The sequence below is a fragment of the Rhinatrema bivittatum genome, chromosome 4 (genome assembly GCF_901001135.1).
Source record: "Rhinatrema bivittatum chromosome 4, aRhiBiv1.1, whole genome shotgun sequence".
In the NCBI taxonomy this organism is placed as follows: domain Eukaryota; kingdom Metazoa; phylum Chordata; class Amphibia; order Gymnophiona; family Rhinatrematidae; genus Rhinatrema; species Rhinatrema bivittatum.
This window is the reverse complement of record NC_042618.1, coordinates 137,186,611-137,211,344: the sequence shown is the minus strand read 5'-3', so window position 1 is coordinate 137,211,344 and position 24,734 is coordinate 137,186,611. Positions and strand designations below refer to the sequence as shown.

The 24,734-nt window shown below is 42.0% G+C and overlaps 1 long non-coding RNA gene across 1 annotated transcript; it reads right to left on the bottom strand.

Moving 5' to 3' along the window:
- Positions 1 to 4,944: 4,944 nt before the first annotated feature.
- Positions 4,945 to 22,988, bottom strand: LOC115089439. The gene is made up of 3 exons (XR_003856087.1): positions 22,395 to 22,988; positions 7,227 to 7,400; positions 4,945 to 5,254 (listed from the first exon to the last, which is right to left on the bottom strand). It is a non-coding gene; the product is annotated as an uncharacterized LOC115089439 (long non-coding RNA).
- Between the last annotated feature and the right edge of the window lie 1,746 nt (positions 22,989 to 24,734).

Genomic DNA, 24,734 nt, shown 5'->3' with positions numbered 1-24,734 from the left:
TTGCATTAGAAATATTTGCATGTATTGAACCATATGAGGTAGATTTTCAAACACAGCGCGTTCGTGTACTTTTGCTGGCGCATCAGGCGCAAGCAAAAGTACGCGGGATTTTAGTAGATACGCGCGGAGCCGCGCGTATCCGCTAAAATCCTGGATCGGCGCACGCAAGGCTATCGATTACGTATAGCCGGCGCGCGCCGAGCCGCACAGCCTACCCCCGTTCCCTCCAAGGCCGCTCTGAAATCGGAGCGGCCTTGGAGGAAATCCTCTAACGCCCTCCCCTCATCTTCCCCTCCCTTCCTCTACCTAACCCACCCTCCCGGCCCTGTCTAAACCCCCCCCCTTACCTTTGTCGGGAGATTTACGCCTCCCGGAGGGAGACGTAAATCCCCGCGCGCCAGCGGGCCCCTAGCGCGCCGGGACGCGACCATGCCCCCGGACCGCCCCGGGCCGTAACCACGCCCCTGGGCCCGCCCCCAAAACGCTGCCGACACGCCCCGAAAACGGCGCTGCGCTCGGCCCCGCCCGACACGCCCCCCTCCGAAAACCCCAGGACTTACGCGAGTCCCGGGGCTCTGCGCGCACCGGTAGGCCTATGTAAAATAGGCTCACCGGCGCGCAGGGCCCTGCTCGCCTAAATCCGCCCGGATTTGGGCGGATTTAGGCGAGCAGGGCTCTTAAAATCCGCCCCTATGTGTGTACTTCAGAGCAAAAATATGTGATATTTTATAAACTGTGTAATTAATCTCTGCATGTCCACATTTGTGTGCAAATGCTGTACCACAGACAGAATTGAATTTTGGACTGCTTGTGTGATAAAACTGACAGCTCCCAGCAGCTTAGTATTCATTCACTTCACTCCAGGTGAAAAGACCAGTGGTTGATTCACCAACAGCTGTAAGGAAGGGACCAATACCCTTACAGAAATAAGTAACTTTAACTGGCTAAAGTTAACTGGGTAATTTTATATGGATAAAGCTACCCAGAAAACTTTAGCCAATAGCCAATAAATTTTAGCCAATAGGGATGTGAAGTCATTTAAAACAAATGTGGCAAATGACTATTTTTACTTTAATTTGTTACAATTTAATAAAAAATCTAATCATCGCAAAATTTTCAGCTATTTCCATTTAGAAAAATAAAGATAAATTTTCAGAAGATGCACATGCATAAAATAGCATATACGCGCATATGCGCTGTTTTAAAAACAAAATCATACACATGTAAATCAGGATCCACAACTAAATTTGCACATGCAAAAGCTGGTCATGACTATGCACACCTTGGGGAAGATAACGGCTTACAGGACAAAGTCGGTACAAAATTTCTATCAGGTTTGGGGCAGATATGAACAATGGATCACCACCCTTAAGGACTAACTCGGGTTCGTGCTCGTATGCCGGAGACCTGGAGCCGGAGGTTTTCTGGAGACTGGATTAGAGTAAGCTTGACCATGGACTCAGAGTTTTGGGGGACCCTCGTACTTATTGGGGCAACGGGGGCGGACATGATACTCTGTACTTCGTCCTCTGTATCAGCTCTCATAATGTATAATGTATAATGTATATGTCACTTACCCAGTCTGCTAATAGTTTCCGTTTAATGCTACCCATAGGGGGGGAGGGGGGTGCACAGTGGGTATGGATCTCTACAACATGGCATTCAATAATGTTGAACAATTGCAATCATCTGTTAAGATTGTTTATTGAGTTTATTGCAATTTTGTACTTTTGTTACGTGCCAATAAACGCTATTAAATTAAAAAAAAAAAAAAAAACAGGGGCAGGCCAGAAGCATTCTGAGAAGGGGCAACATTTACATGAGTACATTGCTATTTTATAACCCGCCAAAGTGGCACATGTAAGTCTTTTACTTGCATATATTTACCCCTGGTCATTATCTGGTATAAGTGCTCATAAACATTTTAAAAGTGAAAAAATGGCTGGGTGGAGGTCTGGGTGAAATGGGAGAACTTCAGGCTGAAGAATCAGGAGGGTCTTCAGGAGCTGCAGATAGACTGGGTGAACTGGTAGACTAATAGGTAAAACTGGTTATTTCATTGCTGCATGCATATTAGAAAATCCTTGTTGCGACCATCGCTGCTTGATGCCCTCACTCCGCCCTCTCTACCTCTGTGGCGACTCCCTCCGGGTCTGATGAACGGCTGGCTGCCACGGCGTCTCCATGCCGTCTCTCTCCAGCGTCCTGGACCGGCTCGAGGTTGCAGATCTGCCATGTTGCCTGAAGACCTAGGGCGCGTGCGCACTCTGATTGAAGTACCAGCAAGAGCGTGAACCTCAGGGGCGTCCCCCTGAGATGACGTCATCTGCTTCCAATATTTAAAGGTCTCTATTTTGCTAACAAACTGAGGGCCTTATTTTCAAAACGGATCGCACGCGATAAGGGACGTTTCGCACACGAAACGTCCCTTATCGCGTGCAATACCAAAATGGGGGCGGAGTCGGCCCCGGAAGAGGAGGAGTCGGGGCGTCACCGGGGCCGACTCCGCGAAGACGCCGCGGACGACGAAAAGGTAAGGCCTTTTTTGCATCCGAGTTCGCGCCCATAGCTACACCTTCTATGGTGGCGCTATTGGGTGCGAAACCGGCAGCGATCGTACCGCGACGGTGCGATCGCTGCCAGCTAGCGCAGGCCTGCCCCCCGTTTCGGCCTCCCGCCCCTCATTTCCTAAAGTATCGCAGGCCTGCGATACTTTAGAAAATGAGGCCCTGAGTTAGCAAGGACTCGCTTCGGCAGTCCAAAGCTACTCTGCCTCCTCGGACTTACCAGAGGTACCCGCTCCTCGGGGGTCTCGCTCTTTTTCTTTCTTTCAGATTACAGATAGGAACCAGTACTCGCTCCTTGAGGGCCCATGTTCCTGGACACTCTGAAGATTCTCTACTGCCTGGAAGCTATCGCTGCTACAAACAATTGTGAGTTACCATCGCTCTCTCAGAGCTTTCCCTGGAACCAGGTACTCCCTCCTCGAGGGCCTAAACCTTTCCAGCTCCTGAGCTTCCTTGAGACCTTATGTGAGTTTTGTCATCTAGTTCTGTTCATGAACTCTGCCTACTCACTTTCTACAGTTTCTCAACAGCTCAGCCATCCTGGATTGCTGTTCCAGTACCTGAGGGACTACAGCCCTGCTGGGCATATCAGCTCACTACTGCCACCTCTGGTGGTTTTCAAAAACCTGTTTAATAAAAGAACTAATGTACGTCTGTCTCCATACTCAAGCCTAGCCGGTGGTCCCTCTCGGGATATCCTCCCAGGGGCGTGGTCATCTGCCACCGGCCCAAGGATTCACCTACAACTATATCAGATTCATTACAGATTGCTACTCCTTAGCTGCGCAAGTCGATATCTGAGACACTACAAGATTGCTACCTCACAGCTCCATCACAGGGCTTTCCTAACAGATTGCTACTCCTATCTGATTGCTCCTCCCATCAGATAGCAGACCTATAACAGATTGCTAACTCCTCCCTCTTTCAGGAGCCCGCAACACAGATCTATAACAGATTCCTAACAATCCTCTGACTTACACATATAAAATCTGACTTATGGAGGGTAAATGCTTCTAAATCGAGAAAAATCTATTTGCATATTCCTTTAATTTCTTAGTACAAATATGCAGGTATAGCAATTGCTCACACATATTTGGCTAAATTCTGACTTATCCATCTAGAGAATGCATTTACCGCTTCTTAGACAGACAAATTAGGATTTATCTGGATAAGTAGCTCTTCTTTTAGACTTATCCAGCTAACTTTGTACTTGAATAAGTCTGAAAAGTGCTACTTAGTGGATAATAGCACTTTTCAGACTTATCTGGCTAAGTGCCACTATTTTTCCAGTTAAGTCCAAACTCGCATCGCTTATGGCTTTTACATGTGCAAGCATAAGTATTTGTATTTTATAATCGTAGCCATGCAGATTATAAAATATAGTAGCAACTTTGCATGTATCCATATACACACATAAATGGGCACTTGAGCAGCTTTGAAAGTTTGCCTTATAGTGTACACTATTAGCAAATAGCACACACAAATAGCCATGGGAGTGGGGTTTGGTTTTTAAAAACAATCTTTTGGCAACCTAGCCCCTGTTACCCTTTCTGTGGGGTTCTCCATAGCAAAAAGGAGTGGGCATGGTCCCCAGTCACTCCTACCCAGCAGCTTCTGTTTAAAAAATTGGTATCAGGTCTGAGACTGGAACTTTTGTTTTTACAGCTGTAAAATATGTTGGCACCAGTCTTAGGTTAAAAAATAGAAAAAGAAAGTGTTTTCTGGAATTGGTAATATACACATTTACTATAACATATGCATGTGCTTTCGAGGCAGAAAATACATCAAATTTTATAAACTGTGCAGCACTTGCTACACAGTTTATAAACTATGTTGGTAACTTTCAAACTGACACAGGCACATATAGGTGTGCACATGCCAGTGTGCGCCAAGAAACATGGTCATTTTGTAATATATTCATGCATATTACATGTGTGTGTTTGTAAGTGAGATAGAATATCTCACATGCTCATGCTCTCTCTCACACATACACATGTGCCTTTCACTTAGACATGCATACACATATGCTCCCTCTCACTTTCACATGCTCATGTTCTCTCATACACACACATATGCTCTCTCACACACAAACACATGCTCAAGCTCTCTCTCACTCCCCCCCTCCCCTTGAAACAGCAGTTGCAATCTCCTTCTCCAGCCCTTGCAGCCAGCAGGCTGACTTCTTGGGGCTGACTCGGGTTCCAGTTCTGGCCTTGTGCTCTCATTGCAGAGCAGGACGTTTCACTTCTCCTCCTAAAGCCCCGCTGGAGTCGCCAGCGGTGCCACAGCATCTCACCTTCTAAGGCCTCTCTGATGTTTCTGGTGGGGTTGCAGCATTCCTCTTCTTAAGGCCACGGCAGCGATTCAGGTGGGTCCGCAATGCTGCTCTTCTTACTCAGATTGCAGCGCTCCTCCTCCTAAGGCCCTAACCGGTGATTCTAGTGGGGCCATGGGGGCACTTCCTCCTTTTCAGGGCAGCTCCACCAGCGATTGCAGAGAGGCTGCAGCGTTCCTACTTCTAAGGCCCTGCAAGCGATTCCAGAGGGGGCGACAGCAATAGGAGGCATTATTGGCAGCACTAGGACGTCCTTCCAGTAGCGGCGCTTATGGCCAAGTTCATATTGGCCATAGGCACGCTATGGCTCTGCAACTTGGGTCATCTGGGACTGGGGATGCTGTGGATGCAGCTGGAAGAAAAAACGAGAAAGAAGGAAATATCGGCACCCCTTCTCACCATCCCTAACACAAAAAATTGAATGGATTTTCTATGTACTTTAGCCCATTCCAGAGAAAAGGTAACAGTTCTCTAGCAACACAGTGAATGAAGTTGGAAAGATGATTGACCAAATAAGGAGGCTAATTTACAAAAATTTCATGAACTCGCTTTAAGAAGCACATTGATTGCACTAATCACAATTTTTAACTGCCGTGAAACACTTTCACTATGACTGTATTAAAACTGAACATGGCCATGAATTTAAAATTTACATAAAGTGGGACACTAGTTCGTTTTTGCTGAAGTGAGCTGAATGGAGCAAACTTTTGGATGCCTGTTTAGCATACAAAATTTTGTTCCATGTGGACAGGTGACAAAAAGGGACACAGCAGGGTCAGCCCTTTAGGGTAGTAGACAACCACCATCCTTTTACACTTCCTGCTCCCGATGGTTCCTCTGCTAGCAGAAAATGGACCACCACTGATGCCTACCCCCACAGTGGCTGTTCTTCAAGGATATCTCCCTCAGTTTCCCTGTGAGTCTCCAGAACTGCCTTCTAGTTCATGACCCCTTTAACCCACCAACAGGAGAGGAAAGCTAAAAATGAGGTTGATGAATTATAATGTGAAGACCATTAAAAGCATACAATGTCGCAATCCTGACTGGAGTATGAAAAGTCTGATGAAAGACTACAAAAATTGTGAATATTTTCTTGATAATATTACCCACAGTTAGAGCCCAGGTTAACAATCTCACCTCTGTACCAGTTTTTCAGTCTTGAACACTGTACATATATTGGACAGATGGAGGTCAATATTCAATAAGCTGGCAAGCAAAGAAGTTAACAAAAAAACAAAAGGTATCGCTCAAACTCCAAAAAATGCTCTTCACCAACAAAAAATGATTATTATATGAGACTGAACTGCATCAGCAAGCCTTAGACGACGTGCTTAGTGGTGAACTAAGCCGTCCGGTCTTTTCAATCATTTGCGGTCCGAGAGAGATATTTTAAAATTACATCATCCGATGGTCAAGATGTCAATAATTATTTATCTATGCCCATCAAACATTTCTTTAGTAGTTGTAAATTCTTTTACATCTCCTACAGTAGACTTGAAAATTGATTCGACAGCGGCTACAAGACTCAGCATCCCGGTCGAAAAGACTTCTTGTTGTAACATTGACTCCTGATGAAGCAACTTAGGAGTTGCGACACGGCTGCTGTTGAGTCAATTTTCAAATCTACTCTAGGAGATGTCAAAGAATTTACAACTACTAAAGAAATGTTTTATGGGCATAGATAAATAATTATTGACATCTTGACCACCGGATGGTGTAATTTAAAATATCTCTCTCGGACCGCAAATGATTGAAAAGACCGGACGGCTTAGTTCACCACTAAGCACATCGTCTAAGGCTTGCTGATGCGGTTCCGTCTCATATAATAATCATTTTTTGTTGGTGAAGAGCTTTTGAAAATCAGGCCCATAAGTTTTATGCTATAGCTTCCCATGATGTTGTAGGATCTGAGTGGTTAGGATTCCCTGAGCAGAGGGAAGACAAGTCTTCTAGGCCTTGCGCATTGTATATATTTATTTCGCAGAATAAAGTTCTTGTATACAGCAGTGATGAGTGCTGCCATATCTATGAATTAGGAAACACTGAAAGCTTATTTGGTCTCCAACAATACTTTTACTGAATTGATGTGCAATGATGAAATTATATTTACAGCTGTAGTTTCATGTCTAGATGTTACAGTCAAGTTTTTTTTAATAAATTTGAGATTTCCTCAATTCTTTAGTTTATTAATGGATGTAAAAGCCAATTATTCAAGTTCTTGAAATGGTTCTTTTTCTCTCCTTTTCCATGGTAAGGGGCAGTGGTAAGCTTCTCACCCATAAAGATGGTGAGAGGTGTCCAATCAGGCACATTGTATTTCCTACCTCTCCAGCAGTCTTCTTTCATATCTCTCTTTCTCCTCATAGAATCAGAAGAATACTTGTACTTCTATTCTCTCAAGAACTTCAACAGATGTATGTGAGCCTTTGCAAGGGTCCACTAGAACTCCTCTGGATGTGGATGATCTCAGGTTCCTTTACAGTGAAGAGAACCTCTCCCTTTTTGGAAGTCAAAACAAAAGGTAGAGCCCCTAGTTAATGTGAATCCAGCTAAAGCAAACTCTGAAAATCCTCTTATAGACAAAATAAAACACATGAGTCCAGGAGGGTGGAAAAAAAAATTCCCAGCTCAGAAAAACAAGTGTTATCAAAAGTGGTTCTTCAAAATAAAGAAAAGCTCTCTTCATATTCTTCCCAAGTCTCATGTTATAGAAGGAGGAGGAATAGCCTAGTAGTTAGAGCAGTGGGCTATGAACCAGGAGACCAAGGTTCAAGTCCTGATATCTCAGATCAAATGCTGGAATATAATAAATATTTACTTAGACTTTTATAGTCTGCTTTTTGGCTCTTCAGAGTGGATTACACTCATGTACTATAAGTATTTCCCTATCCCCACAGGGCTTACAATCTAATTTTGTACCTGAGGCAACAGTGACTTGCTCAAGGTGACAAGGAGTGACAGCAGGATTTGAACGCTGGTTTCCCTGGGTTATAGCCTGCTACTCTAACCACTAGGCTACTCCTCCACTCTTTATCTGCATGCACTACCTCCTGTGTATGCAAATATTTCTCATGCATAGTCATTAGGGATGTTCTGAAAACCTGACTGGCTGGGGGGGGGGGGCGCACCCATAGGACTGGTTTGAGTATCCCTGCTCTACCCATTAGTTTTTTTTATTGTGGTTATCTGGCTAACTTTTGGACAGCAATTTTTCCAACCAGAGTTAGCAGGAAGGTTTACCTGGCTAATGCTAAATAAACATCAGCTAGCTAGATAACGTTTAACCATGTAGTAATGCCTCCATCATTACCAATGTAAAGCATGGATTTATACCAAAGCCTTTAATTAATGGGTTGGATTGTGTTTTGTTATGTTTTCTTTATTGTGAAACTTTGAATTTTATTTAATTTTATTTGGTACACTGCTTTGCAGCTGCATGGGAGAGGTGATCAATAAATCTTTAAATAAATACATTAAATAAATAAAAAAGAAGGACAGTGGATGCTGGAAAAGAGAGAATGGAGAGTTAGTGGCAGCAAGGAATCCAAATAGGAAAGAAGGCATTATACAGATGAAGAATAAAGTGGAGAAGGGAATGGGAGATAAAAAAATGGAATGAAATGATAGGAGAGGGGAAAGGAAATAGCAAAGTAGGCGAAAAAGCTGAAAGCTATGAGAAAAGCTAGTGAAGAATGAGAAAAGATTAGATGAAAGCTGAGAACAGAGATGAAGAGAACGAGGGAGAAAGACAAAGCCTGCGTTCTTGGTGATGGCAGTGGTAAATCATAAAGCTACAATAGAAACAATACACGGGGTAAATGTGCAACAACAAAAGGTGGAGGACCCCCCCTCCCCTGCTCACTTGGAAAAGTAATATATGCTGGGCTGAGCAGAGGATGAGAAAAAAAGATGGGATATGGGGAAAGACAATACAGGCAGAGAAAGAGAGCGGAATGCTGTGCCAGAGCTACTGCCACCACAGGGGGGGACGCTGTGCTGGAAGCACCGATGGTAGGTAAGCTGGGAGGAGTGAAGGTTCACCTAGGGCACCTATTACCCTCGTACTGGCCCTGCCAAGGATAAACTCTTTACAGATCCAAGAGAAATGGATCTCCTGTGTGGCTGAGATTCTCACTTGGCTGTGGGTGTGCCAGGAGTACTTTTAATTAAATTGGACAGTCTGAAAACCTACAAAGACTTTGAAATATACACAGGAGGAGAATGAGAATTGTGGAAGAATAGGTGAAAATCTATGATCCTTGCCATATTTTTTGTGATTTTACTCTCAATCCCCCTGACAGCATTCCAGGTAGTTAAAGTGATTCTCATCCTGGCCCTCCCCTCACCTCCCTTGGACAATCACATCCACCTCCATATCTGTTCCCCTCCTGATATTTAAATTTCCCATGGAAACTCTTTAAGACTTTGCAACCTGAACACTCATTTCTGTTCCAAGCATGAGATAAGTTAAAGTGAGATATACTGTCCACTTTATATAGATTTGTTTTTAAAGATGACTGAATTATAAATGTATATGAAAGATGAACAAATGGACAGTATCCAGGGTTGAAGCTTTGACAACTGGTGCTCCTGCTCACAAGTTCTAAATTTATGCTAATTCAATCCCTTTTTGTATCAGTCTTTTATGGAAGTTAGCAACTTAATCTTACGGATCATGAAAGCAACCACTTGTCCCTTAGATCCCCCTGTCCCTCCTGGTTCTTAAAATTAGTTAGGAAAGGTTTACATTACAGTACTCAGTGATACAGACAGAAAATTCTTCCCTAAGGGTAGGAATTATGCTTGCTTGTCTAAAAACAGATATGGTATGTCCATTTATTAAGAAAGCCTCCCACAAGAACTTAGAAATTTTCAGACCTATTTCTAACATTCCATTTTTAGGATTACACTATAGTTATTCAATTAAAAGAAATGTAAAATAATATCTTCTTGTGTCCCACAGTCTGATGAAGACCTAGTTATAGTACAGAAATTAACTGGGGCAGCCTGGACACTCGTGATTCTTCTTCCTCTCCCACCTGCTTGTCCAACGCCCCCAAGAAAATACCACAAGCAAACAAAACATAACACTAACATTTTGGATGAAAAGGCCACAGCCATTTATTAGATGACCCTAACAAGAGAGTCTAATTTAGGCACCGAGTCCTATCCCTTCTGCCTGCTCTTAAAAGTACTGGACAGGTGCCGATAATTTCCAATACTCCAGTGCCCAAGCGGAAGTTTTGGGGTCCTGCTCCCATGGGCCCCAACAGACATCGGGACTGCCTACCCCCCCCCCCCTCCCCAAGAGGGCAGTCTCATGCTGGCCTCCATGCAGCAGGCCCACCAGAGTTCCTCCCGGGTGTATCCAGTCATCGACACATCAAGGCCCAATCTTCGGGCTCGACATTCATAGTCCTGGCCAACCGCTGTGAGGTGTGGCCCTAGCCTACTCTCTTCTTACCAGCACTTCCCTGTACTCTTTTATTGCCTCCCGTTGACTCTAATCCCTTTCCTGGACTTGGTCGCTACTGCCGTGACAAGTTGATTGACAAATGCATACTAACACTTTGTTCTAGCTACCAAGTGGGGCGAGTTGGGTGAGAATTTCCACTTCGCTGGAGAAGCCGAGGAGGAAGAAGTCAAGCAGCTGGAGCCAGCAGGTTTTAAATTCCCCACCAGCCTGCCCTGGATCCCACATCCATGTTCCACCCCTCCTGCGACAGGTTGCATCATGATGACCTCATTGTGCCAGACACCGTACCAACCAGGAAGGGCGGCATCACTGTTGGCCTATGGATGCCCAGACATCCACCCACCGACACACCTGAACCCCTCCACATTGCTGGCACCATCGTGAAGGAGGCCCTTGGAGCATCACCATGCCTGGGTAAGTGAGGCAGCGGCGGGGGGTGGGGGCAGGTGGGTGCTTAGTTGCCCAGTTATTAGCAAAAGCTGTGCATCCACACTGGGGAGGGGGGCTGCCCATGTCCTTAGTAGCCTTGTTTGATGACACATAGAAAGCCAGACAAAGGCACTATTAGTTCTAATTAGATTTTATTTCCTTTTAGTTGATGTCTTTTTAGAGTTTTATGGATCTGTTTTTTATGTTTTTGTTTGTTATATTTTATTATATGGGCTGAGTTGTTTCATTTTCTCATTTATGTTTTAACAATTATATATGTTCTACTGTACCCCGCTATCAGGCCGATACAGTACAGTGTGCTCCGATGGAGCGCACTGTTAACCTGTCATTGGACGCGTGTTTTCCCTTACCCCTTATTCAGTAAGGGGAGGAAAACGCGCGTTCAACCCGCCGAACCTAATAGCGCCCTCAACATGCAAATGCGTTCGCCCGCTCTCCCGCGAACTTTACTGAATCGGCCTGTATGAAAGTAGGAAGGGTGGGAAAAAATTTTCAAAATAAATAAATAATTGATGTTATTGCTGCCTTTGAAACCATCGACCACAAAATATTAATAAACCATTTTGCAGAGATGGGGATTGTGGGTGTAATTCTTAACTAGTCCAAATTGTTCTTATTTGAGAGAACACAGAGAGTAAGCTTAAGAAATGATTCCTCTTCAACCCTGACAGCTAATTTGTGGTGTCCCTCAGAGTTCTAGTTTATCTTTGTTGTGTTTTTTTACAACCTCTGAGGAAATTATTTCAGATTTTGGGGATTAAATATTTTATTTATGCAGATGAAGTCCAGCATTGCATTAATCCAAATCGAGAAGAGTTTATTGACAAACAACATTTTTGCTTGGCAAAAGTTCAAGAATAGAATAGACAATTTTAAATTGATTAAAATTAAATCCATCTCAATCTGAAGTATAATAGTTTTTAAAAAAACTCTCTTCATAGGACTTGTGACCTTGAGCATGGATGTACAAATCTCAACTATTGCAAAAAGCTCATTTTTGCAGCTTTGCTTTATATGCCAGCTTCAACCTTTTTTTTTTTTTATCTCCATCTGACCTCACAATGGTAATACATGCATTAATAACATCATGATTAGATTACTTTTGCTCATTATATGTAGAACTCCCCCTAAAGAGTACTAGCAAACTTCGATTAATTCAAAATGCAGCCACTCACCTTCTGTCAGGCAAACTTTTAGCAATTGTATTAGTCTGGTTTTAAAAAATCAACACTGGTTGCCAATATGTTATCAAGCACAAGTCAAGTTATTATCTTTAGTTTTTAAAGCACTGCATGATCGTGCCTCAGCATATTTAAGTGTTTGGCTGTTGAGTTATACTCCTCCTCCTCAGGTTTTAAGATCCTCTCAGAAGGCTTTCCTTTGGATGTCATGCCTATCAAAGGTGAAATTAGAAGATACTTGTAAGTGGACTTTCTTTTATGAAACTCCATGACTGTGAAACTCGCCTGAGTGAGATCTGCCTAGCTACTATCTTAAATTTAGAAAATTAGTAAAGACATAGCTTTTTATTAAACAGATTTGATAATAGAATAATTGGGTTTTTTTTGTGAAATATTAGGCTTTTTGCTGTTCTTAAATTCCCTATTAATTAAATGTCTTTTAATTGATATATTAATGCATGTTTTAATTATTCTCATTTTATAAAAGCTATTTTTTGTTTTAATTTAAGTTCAATTTAATTCATTTTTATATTTTCAAAATTTTTATGCAGGTTGTTCTCCACTTTGAGCTTCAATAATAAGGTGGATTATGGATTATAAATCTAAAATAAATGAAATAAAATGAGGTTCTTATCTGCCAGTTTGCTGTCTAGCACTGTAATGTGGTATTCAGTGACACTTTGTATCTTAACTCATAGTTTCCACCCCACAACACATTCCTGTGCTGGCTGCAGGGTGATTTTTGTCCTTTGACTAATATTTTGACTTTGAACTGGTTAAAGGAACTTTAAAAGACAATTATTTTTCTGAATGGCAAAGTGTGATTTTGTGCATGTGCTAAGTTTGGAAAGTTATCTGCAGTAACCTTCCAAATTTAATGAATTGGCCCCTAAGGAGGAAATGCAATACCACCTTAGGCAGGAATTTTGGATGGATGTAAAGCATTATTCTGTTCTGATGGAATTTAATATGAGATGGATAAGCCACAAATGCCTACAGCTCACTGACTTTGCAGGGTGAAGTGATCACCGTAAAAAATGTGACCTTTCAGGTCAGGTACTTGAGCTCATAAGAGATTGAAGCTTTCATCGGTGGGCTTAAAATCACATTTAGTATCCATGAAATGTAGGTGGCTTCAGAGGAAGCAAACTCTACATAAATCTGATAACTGGAGGCTGAACAAAAATCAGGCTCCATTTGTAAAGTAGTGATGTGTGCTAATTCTCTATGGTGGACTCTGAGTTCCTGTTTAAACTCGACTCATTGATGTAGAAGGTATTTGGGCAGGTTTTATGTGGAGCAAAAGAAAAGATTAAGGTGTTTGCTGTCACCCTGGATGGGAAAACTCCTTTTGAAACCTTCCCATTTTCTCTTTTCTGGAAGCTAGAAGGACCTGAGGCACTTTGATAGACCAAACAGGTCTACCAGTTAATATTCCTTTAATGTTAAGGCTGTGAGGGCTGGACATTAACATAGTAACATAGTAATGATGGCAGAAAAGGACCAAATGGTCCATCCAGTCTGCCTAGCAAGCTTCTTATGGTAGCATCTGCCATGCCATGCACGTTACCCTCATATTTTTCTTAAAGGTAGTAACTGCCACTCCGTGCAGTTATTCCCAAGCCTGATGATAACCCATAAAAAATTTACTGCTAGCAATATTTTTACTGGGTGATGAGCCTCCTTGAAAATTCTGACACTGCTGATGTGTTTTGCCTTTGGAGTAGGCCTTAGAAGCAGTCCTGTGCTTTTTCACTTGTATCTGCATATCAGTACCCCAGACCGTAAAAGTCAGGGTCCGTGTTGGTTATCATCTGCATCCAATTCCTCTTCCACCCCCTCCCCCCACCATCAAAGCATAGAGTGGTGTTGTAGTTGCGTCAGAAGCATCAAGGGTAGTTATTCCTTGCCTTCCGTTAAGAGTAGTAATTGCTGCTCTGTGCAGGTTACCCCCAGGCTTATCAGTTCCCTAGACTGTAAAAGTCTGGGCCCTTGGTTGTTAGCGATCTCAGCTGTGCTCAGCAGTTTATTCCCCTCTAGCTGGCCACGCCCTCTAAGCTCCTCCTGCCCCAGACTGGACCCGCCCATGGAGAATTCTCCCTTTAGGGGATTTAAAATAGACCAGGCATCTATCCTGATCTTGCACAGATTCATAGAGGAATACTAGGGCACACTCTCACATACTGCCCCCCCCCCAAGCTTGGAGTTGTTGGGCCAAGCATCCTCACTCACACTGGATTTACCCAGGAAAGTGCTTCATATCCCCAGACCCCCTCATCTGCCCTCTCACCTACTAGACTTGGCTGCAGGGTCCTAGGGTCCTGTTCTTCCCCACTTACTAGGGTCACCCTAGACAACATTTTGCTCCAGTAGTAGTTTGGCTACTTCAGGAGTCCGGCTTCTCTGAGAATCTTTTCCTGTGCCCCACAGTCTTTATTGGCCTCTCTGGCACCTGAAGCTTCTTTTTTTCAGTGCCAGCCTCAACTTCCTTTCGGATGTGGCTTCCGCTTGAGGTTCGTAACAAACTCTCTCTTCTATCTGTTTCTTGTATTGTACTTGTATTGCCTCCTGCAGTCTGCTCCCCGCATTTATCAGATGCTGTTTTTTTGCATTTTCTAACTTGGACATCCAGGCTTCTAAAGCTCTCTCTTTCCCTTCCATGGTGCCTAAATGCATAGGCTTCCAAGTCTCAGTCTCTTTTGCTAGGTAATAGTGCTCCGCAATATAACCAATTTTTACTCTTTCTACTGCATTTTGCTGTTCTGACCTCAGCTTTAAGCTCCACGCTTTAAATCCCACTGCTGCTCCTTGTAACCTTGGGCAAGTCAGTTTACCCTCCATTGCCTCAGGTACAAAGTTACCCCTAGATTCATTATTTGCTATAAATTTTGCCTGTGATAAAAAAGGGGTGTGGTTAGGGTAATTTTTGTTAAATTTATCACACTCTTTATAAGGCTCTTATATTAGTCAACTATTTATTTCACTATAGGAAGTTCAAGTAGTAACTCAAGGTGAGGTTTTGGTGGTATCTAGTATTTGGGGGGGGGGGAAGTTTTACATGTACAGTCAGACGTACAAACAGCACAGTACACATCAGTGAAGATTTCATAGATTTCATGTGATTTGGAAGAAGGAAAGAAACACGAAAATGAGATTTCTACAATGTACTCTCAACCTAAATTGATGCAGTCTCTACCTGGATACTTCCTCTGTCTCTCTCATATCTACACACTCACACGCGTCCTCTGTCTCTCTCTCATACATACATGCACACATGCAGACAAAAACTGAACTGGAAACCACACAAGCCAGATTTTGTATACAGTGCAACAATGGAAAAGCAGAAAATCACTGTTTCTCAATACAATACAATCAAGAAATATAAATCAATCAGAATAGTAAAACCATACTAAAAATATACATTTCAAAACAGCTGAATAGAATATTCAATAATTAGAAGTTCCTGGTACAATTTTTTAAAAATTTCCTAAAATCAATAAAATATTTCAAAACAGCAGACATCAAATAACACCCAGTAATTAAAAATTATAAGGATTTTAAAATTTCCCCGCTCTCCATACCTGTCACCCTGAGATTGTCGTGAACTGGGGGTACATAGACACACACACAAACAAAATATGCTCCCTCTGTCTCACACATACATACACGCTTAGTGAGATACAGAGGGAGCTTGAGTGTCTGTGTTTGTAAGGCAGACACACACATTTCCTCTGTCTCTCTCTCTCTCTCTCACATACCCGCTTCCTCTGTATCTCTCACACCCTATTTCTGTCTCACACACACACAAAAACACACGTGCTTCCTCGCTTATCCCCACCCCCGCACACACACAGGCACCCTCTCACACACACGCACCCATGGATACCCTCTCATATATACACAGGTACACACACACTCACTCTTATATACACTCACCCTCTCATACACACACATAAGAAAATAAGAAATTACCAGGCTGGGTCAGACCAAGGGTCCATCAAGCCCAGCATCCTGTTTCCAACAGAGGCCAAACCAGGCCACAAGAACCTGGCAATTACCCAAACACTAAGAGGATCCCATGCTACTGCTGCCAGTAATAGCAGAGGTCATTCCCCAAGTCAACTTGATTAATAGCAGTTAATGGACTTCTCCTCCAAGAACTTATCCAAACCTTTTTAAACCCAGCTACACTAAGGGCCGGATTTTAAAAGGGTTACGCGCATAAGGTACACGTGTAACCCTTTTAAAATGCCCCTGCACGCGCCGAGCCTTTTTGCATAGGCTCGGCGGCGCGTGCAAGCCCCGGGACATGCGTAAGTCCCGGGGCTTGCAAAAAGGGGCGGTCAGGGGCGTGGCAGGGGGCGCGGTGTCGGCTCGGGGGCGTGGCCGAGTGCCCCGACACAGTGGCCTGTGTCGGGGCACTTGGCACCAGCAGACAGCTGGCGCACGTAAGTTACTACTGCCCGAGGCAGGCGTAACTTTTCGAATAAAGGTAGGAGGCGGGGTAGGGAGGGGAAGGGAGGGGAAGGTGCGGGGGGGTGGAAGGAACGGATGGAACGGATGGAACGGGCAGCGCGCGCAGGGCTCAGCGCGCGCAAGGTGCACAAATGTGCATCCCCTTGAGCGCGCCGACCCCGGATTTTATAAGATACGTGCGGCTATGCGCGTATCTTATAAAATCCAGCGTACTTTTGTTTGCGCTTGGTGCGCGAACAAAAGTACGCGCGCGCATAGATTTATAAAATCTACCCCAATTTGCACTAACCACATCCTCTGGCAACAAATTCCAGAGCTTAATTGTGCCTGAGTGAAAAAGAATTTTCTCCGATTAGTCTTAAATGTGCTACTTGGTAACTTCATGGAGTGTCCCCATGACCTTCCATTATCTGAAAGTGTAAATAACCGATTCACATCTATTCGTTCAAGACCTCTCATTATTTTAAATACCTCTATCATATCCCCCCTCAGCAGTCTCTTCTCCAAGCTGAACAGCCCTAACTCTTCAGCCTTTCCTCATAGGGTAGCTGTTCCATCCCTTTTATCATTTTGGTCACCCTTCACTGTATCTTCTCCATTGCAACTATATATTTTTTGAGATGCAGTGACCAGAATTGTATACAGTATTCAAGGTGTGGTCTCACCATGGAGCAATACAGAGGCATTTTGACATTTTCCATTTTGTTAACCATTCCCTTCCTAATAATTCCTAACATTCTGTTGCTTTTTTGACTGCTGCAGCACACTGAGTCGACGTTTCAAAGTATTATCCGCTATGATACCTAGATCTTTTTCCTGGGTGGTAGCTCCTAATATGGAACCTAACATCGTGTACCTGCAGCAAGAGTTATTTTTCCCTATATGCAAAATCTTGCACTTCTCCACATTAAATTTCATCTGCTATTTGGATGCCCAATCTTCCAGTCTCGCAAGATCCTCCTGCAATTTATCACAATCCGCTTGTGATTTAACTACTCTGAATAATTTTGTATCATCTGCAAATTTGATAACCTCACTCGTCGTATTCTTTTCCAGATCATTTATATATACAAGCACTGGTCCAAGTACAGATCCCTGAGGCCCTCCACTGTTTACCCTTTTCCACTGAGAAAACTGACCATTTAATCCTACTCTCTGTTTCCTGTCTTTTAATCAGTTTTTAATCCACGAAAGGACATAGACTCCTATCCCATGACTTTTTAGTTTTTTTAGAAGCCTCTCATGAGGGACTTTGTCAAATGCCTTCTAAAATTCCAAATACACTACATCCACTGGTTCACCTTTATCCACATGTTTATTAACCCCTTCAAAAAAATGAAGCAGATTTGTGAGGCAAGACTGCCCTTGGGTAAATCCATGTTGACTGTGTTCCATTAAACCATGTCTTTCTATATGCTTTGTGATTTTGATCTTTAGTATAGTTTCCATTATTTTTCCCCGACACTGAAGTCAGGCTCACTGGTCTATAGTTTCCCTGATCACCCCTGGAGCCCTTTTTAAATATTGGTGTTACATTGGCCACACTCCTGTCTTCAGGTACAATGGATGATTTTAATGATAGGTTGCAAATTTTAACTAATAGATCTAAAATTTCATTTTTTAGTTCCTTCAGAACCCTAGGATGCATACTATCGATCCAGGTGATTTCCTACACTTTAGTTTGTCAAAGTGGCCTACTGCATCTTCCAGATTTACAGTGATTTGGTTCAGTTCATCTGACTCATCACCTTGAAAACCATCTCCAGAACTGGTATCTCCCCAACATCCTCAATAGTAAACACGGAATCAAAGAATTCATTTAGTCTTTCTGCAATGGCCTTATCTTCCCTAAGAGCCCCTTTAACCCCTCAGTCATCTAATGGTCCAACCGACTCTCTCACAGGTTTCTAGCTTCGGATATGTTTAAAAAAGTTTTTATTATGAGTTTTTGCCTCTCAAGCAAACTTCATATCACATTCTTTCTTCACCTGTCTAATCAATGTTTTACACTTAACCTGACAATGCTTATGCTTTTTCCTATTTTCTTCAGATGGATCCTTCTTCGAATTTTTAAAGGATTTTTTTTGGCTAAAATAACCTCTTTCACCTCACCTTTTAACCATGCCATTAATCATTTTACCTTCCTTCCACCTTTCTTAATGCGTGGAATACATCTAGATTGCGTGACTAGGATTGTATTTTTAAACAATGTCCATGCCTGTTGAACACTTTTAACCTTTGCGCTGCATCTTTCAGTTTTTTTCTAACTATTTTCCTCATTTTATCAAAGTTTCCCGTTTGAAAATTTAGTGTTAGAGCTGTAGATTTAATTATTGTCCCCCTTCCAGTTATTAGTTTAAATTTGATCATGTTATGATCACTATTGCCAAACGGCCCCACCATCATTAACTCTCTCACCAAATCTTGCGTTCCACTAAGAATTAAATCAAAAATAGCTCCCTCTCTCATTGGTTCCTGAACCAATTGCTCCATGAAGCAGTCATTTATTACATCACTAGCATGTCCTGATGTTACATTTACCCAGTCAATATTGGGGTAATTGAAATCTAAAAAAAGATATGTCTTTTTATCCAATGAACAATGACGGAAAGTAACTTTTAGAAATCACGTTGTATCATGAAGATTTTTCCTTATATAATTGGTGCTATAAACATTTACTATTGTTATATATTTCAACACAATTTTTTATGTAATTTTGGGACCTTCATAACACCCACAGTTTAACAAGCATAGACTTGTGTTTTCACTGCTGCAGGTCTTTTTTAATCATCGGTCCACTAATGTAATTTTGCAATTTTTCTTATGATTTGAACTTTTTCCATAAAATGTGAAAGAATAGTACTTCCCTTATTCTTAAACGGTCCAAGTTCCAGAGTCAAGTGTCCGAGTCTGACGTGAACACGTTTCACGAGCCACTGCCTCAGGGACTTCTTATGTTGATTCACTAAGCACAGTGATTCTCAGGTTGAATCACTGAGCACTGCTACAGAAGATCTCTGGATACTCATATTAAAGACGTTTTCAAAAAACTTTTCAATTCAAACGAGGTCCATCATTTTTATTCAGACCTGCCACCATTTTCCTGCTTCAAGCTTCAGCAGGAAAATGGTGGCAGGTCTGAATATTACATAAAAGGTCCCAAAATTACATAAAAATTGTGTTGAAATATATAACAATAGTAAATGTTTATAGCACCAATTATATAAGGAAAAATCTTCGTGATACAACGTGATTTCTAAAAGGTAATTGAAATCTCCCATTATTACTGCACTGCCAAATTGGTTAGCTTCCCTGATTTCTCTCAGCATTTCATCATCTGTCTGACCATTTTGTCCAGATGGACAGTAGTATACTGCTATCACTATACTCTTTCCCAACACACATGGGATTTCTACTCGTATAGATTCTACTAAGCATTTAGTCTCTTGTATGATCTTTATCCTGTTGGACTCTATACCCTCCCGGACATAAAGTGCCACAACCCCACCAAGTTGATCCTCCCTTTCACTACAATATAATTTGTACCATGATATAGCACTGTCCCATTGGTTATCCTCCTTCCACCAGGTCTCTGTGATGCCAATTATGTCAATCTCATCATTTACTGCTATACACTCTAATTCTCCCAGTGCCGAAGTGCGTTTTTTGTTTGTATTAACAACCTGCTTTTCAGTTGATAGGGATAATTTGGAAATCTTTAGCTCAGATAATTTTTTACATGTAGGCACATGGACTACGTTTGCTTTTATTGGAACCTCTCTGTTGGGATGCCCTAACTCTCCTGTTTCATTTGTATCCTTCAAGCATACATTTCTCCGAACCATGCACTGCTGAGTGACTGTCAGCTTTCCCCCTTGTTCTAGTTTAAAAGCTGCTCTATCTCCTTTTTTTAAAAGTTAGTGCCAACAGCTTGGTTCCACTCTGGTTAAGGTGGAGCCCATCCTTTCGGAAAAGTCTCCCCCTTACTCAAAGGGCCAGTCTCTCGCTCTCTCACACATGTTTTGGAGCTTTTCTTTGGCCGCTGGCTGCACAGCAAGCTTCTTCTTCTGCTGCTGGCTCTGGGAAACACCGGCGGCACTGTAGGGCCTCGGCTTCTGCTGCTGGCTCTAGAAAACGGAGTGGCACCGCAGGGCATATCAGACTCTGAGCTCTTCTGTGACATTATGTGCTCCTCATGTCTTTGATTGTTTTGAGATCACTGGAACTTTAGCATTCACTGAACTTGTCTCATGCGGAGCTATGTCGTGCGTATGGCATGAATGGTTGTAGCCACGAGGCACAGTATTATCAAACCTAGACCTATACAAAATTGTATAAGCAGAATACAAAAGATTTTAAATAAATAATAAATAAACATGGACCATGCTCTTGTCACCTAATGAGGTCATAATGTCCTGGTCTCTCTGTCTGAGGGAAAAGACCTGTCATTTCAGAATTCTTTATAAGTCAATCACAATAATCTACAAAACTATCCAACAAATCGCTCCTCTCAGGTGCAAAGAATGTGAGGACCAACGGAGTCTGCCCTAGGGGGGCTCCAGCCAGGTCAGTTCCAGACCCAGGGCAGCCTGCTAGGTAAGTGGTCAAGGAGGTGTTTCATGCAGCTACAGAAAGGGCACTGAGGGAAGATTCAGAGAGCCCTTGATTGGTTTGGGAGGAGTTGAATGATGTTGGGCTCTTCTTGGAAAAATAGATGCTGAAGACATAGGTTTAACAGGTACTTGGGATCACAATTATTTGCATCAAACTGGCTAACCTAACTCTTAATGTGAATGGTTTCAAAGCAGAAGTCTAAACTGGACAAACTCAGCAAAGTTACTGAGGTTGGCTTAATTGATAAATACGTAACCCCTTTCACTGGAGGTTACCCTCCCAACCCTGGAGAGCACTCGATTTATTCAACCAGGAGTGGGGAAAGATTTTCTGGGTCCTGTGAAATGGGGGCAGGAAACACCTGCAAGCTCAAACTGGGCAGAGATTTCCTTCAAAATAAAACAATGTCCACACCAAGGTTGTGCCTCAAAGAGATTACTTGCGAAAAATAACTCAGTTTCAGCTAGTTCAAACCACAGTTCACAGAAAAAATGCTGATAATTGTGATATGAATGCAATTATTCACAACTCCTCCAAAGTTAATCTCAAGAAATAGACCTTATATACCATACGGCCGATATTCAGTGCTACTTAGCCAGATAAGTAGGGACTTATCTGGCTTAAGTGGCGGCAGCTAAATATCCAATCCTATTCAGCAGCTTCCTCTTGTAAGAACTTATCCAGCTAGGTAGTGGGCAGGATATTGGGTATAACGGGGAGGTGTTACTTATCTGACTAACTTAATCAGATAAGTGCCAATATTTGAATTTATCCAGCTAAATTAGCCAGTTACGTTAAATCTACCCCATATCAGGCTTAAAGTTAGCCAGATAAAACTTACTTAGCTAACTTTAAAGATATCCAGGTATACTCCGTGGCTCAGTCATGTCGCTGAATATCCTGGATAAGGTAATTATATAAGTTTTATCTAGCTTACCTAGCTGGATATCTTTCAATATTGACTTTCGTACGTTTCTTCCAGGATTAGCCCTCTGCTCCTTCTTCCTAGGTTTTCTGCTGTTCCCCACAAGAAACTACATAGTTTCTCTAGTACCTGTTCACAACACTCACAACTCAGTAAATGACCCATGGAAAATCCTTCCATCTTCTCCCAGTTATCAGGTGTCCCAGGTCCCAAGTATGGACTGTAAAACAATTAGGCTCTCTTCCTTCCAAAGGACACTCTAAGATCTGGAAAGTCATGCATTCCTGAGAGAGGTAGACATGCCTCTGCACAATCCTGATTGGACCAGCACTGGGTGTGCCCCAAATTGACATAATTATAAAAGACATACCCAGAAGGCTCACAGCTGTTGATCCAATAGTTATCATGGCATCCATTCTGCTGAAGCTCTATCCATTCAGCTTATGATCATAACCATTCTCGTTTCCTGCCTTGTACTTGTATTCCAGAGTTCCTGTTCTGTAATTGTGTTCCAGTATTCTTATCTTGTAAGTGTGCTCCTGTCTTATCAACTTGTTTCTGCTTTCATATCGAGGTCCAGTGTCCTGCTTTGTATTGATTTCCTGTTCTCCTGCCTCCTGTTCAACACTGGAACTCCACCTTCATTGCCCAGCCTTGCCACTCAAGATATGCTCACCGAGCCCAGATCTCTAATAATGCCTGGTAACCATCACAAACATGGCTGGCTCTGTGGGCTTTTTCAGCTCCATTGTTAGTTTCAGGCTGGGCTTAACTGCACTAGTTAGGTGAGCTTGGAGTCTCTCCTTCCAGGCATAAATTGCTTGCAGAAACCTCTTCACATACAAGCTTCATGCCAATACATGGTGGCCTTCATCCCAATACTTGCAGCATGTCTCCTGATGATCCATGAACAACATCATCTGGAAGCACTTTAGGAATCCTTTGAAGCTGCTGGTTTGCTTGTTAGTCATCAACTGAAAAATAATTGATGCAAAATCAAAAGGTGAATTGTTTTAAATGAAGAAAAAGACATGCTGAGAGAGTGAAGGGACTGAAATGAAATACTGAACATGGTTCAGTGCAGTTGAAGGCAAAATCTTATATTTAGATTTTTATTCCACTTTTCAGCACTTCAAAGTATTCATCAAAGCAGATTACATTCAGGTACTATAGGTATTTTCATATCCCCACAAGTTGAGGTAGCAATGACAAAAAAATAAGAAACCATAAAACACTTGAGACTAAGGGGTCAATCTTCAAAAAATGTTCCAACTTTAAATTGCATACCTAGATCTAGGAAGATTTTCACCCAAACATAGGACCTTACATTTTCTGCTGAAATTTCACCTAAATTTAGGTTACTATGACTTAAAATCTAAATGTAGGTCTTCTATTTATTTGCCCAGATTTAGGACTGTAATAGGATGACTTAATAAGGTGTGCTTGGCTGTGCATACATTAGCGCATGGTTGTGTAAACATTTTTATGTGCCCAACTTTACTCTAGATTTAACAAGGAGTTTATCCCATAAAATCTGGAATTCTTTACCAACTGAATTAAGGCTACAATCAAATCTAAAAACATTCAAAAAAGATCTAAAGACCTGGCTATTTGGTAAAGCTTATCAAGACCATGAATAATATAATACCCAACATTTTGTCTTGTATTGCTCTTCTCTTTTAATTTTATTAATTTTCATGGAATTCTTATCAGATATTAATTTTAGTTTTATCCCATTTTATTGGCATATTTATTTATTATTTAATCATACGTCTAATACTTGTACTGCCTTTTCTCAATTTTATATTATGTTTTAATAATCTTATTGTATTTCTATTTCAAGTAATATTTATGTAAACTCTTGTGATGGTACCCCCAAATGACAGTACATAAAATCTATAAATAAATAAAATAAAATAATTTATGTACAAATATAAGAAAGTGTGTGCTAATTAGCCCTCCTCCCATGCAAATCCCATGTTAATCAAGGCATTAGCTATTACTGCTCAATACAGAGAAGTGCAAAGGCTTAAGACATGTTTTCTTAACATTGGAAATTTAACTCCTGGTCAGAGATGAAATATGTTTCCAGGGTTAGTGTTAAGTCACTGAGGATTTGTGCACAAATCGTGTTTTTAGTACATAAAACATGTTTTGTGCACATAATAGGAATTTTGTGCAGAAAGCATAGTTTATGTGTATATATCATGTTTTACATGTGCAAAGCAATTTTTGTGTGCACATTGTGAGGTTAGTGCACACAGAAATTCTCTCTCAATACACTAATATACCATTAGCTTGCTGTATCCAGGGGCTGATGTAATAAGACCCATGGCAAAACAGGCGTTCGTTATGTGCATGGGTTTTGATCACCACACATGTCTGAAGCTGCCGCTTCCATGGGATGTAAAAAAAAATTATGAAAATGATTTGCGCAGAAATCCGCTCATGTATGGAAAAATGCGCGTACCTAAGCTTGGTTCAGGGCCTATGTAATAAACGGCCGCATCTGCGCTCAAAACCCACGCCGATAATCTGCGCATAAAAGTGAATGAGCGAGCGGGTCTCCCTATTAAGAGAAAGTATGACCCTAAAAAGTATTTTTAATATTTCAATTAACTGTGAAGTAGAAAACAGGGCAAATATTTTCATGGGTGATAATTCACAACAATCTTGCCGCTCTTCTGGCCATATATCTGTCCACCCAGGG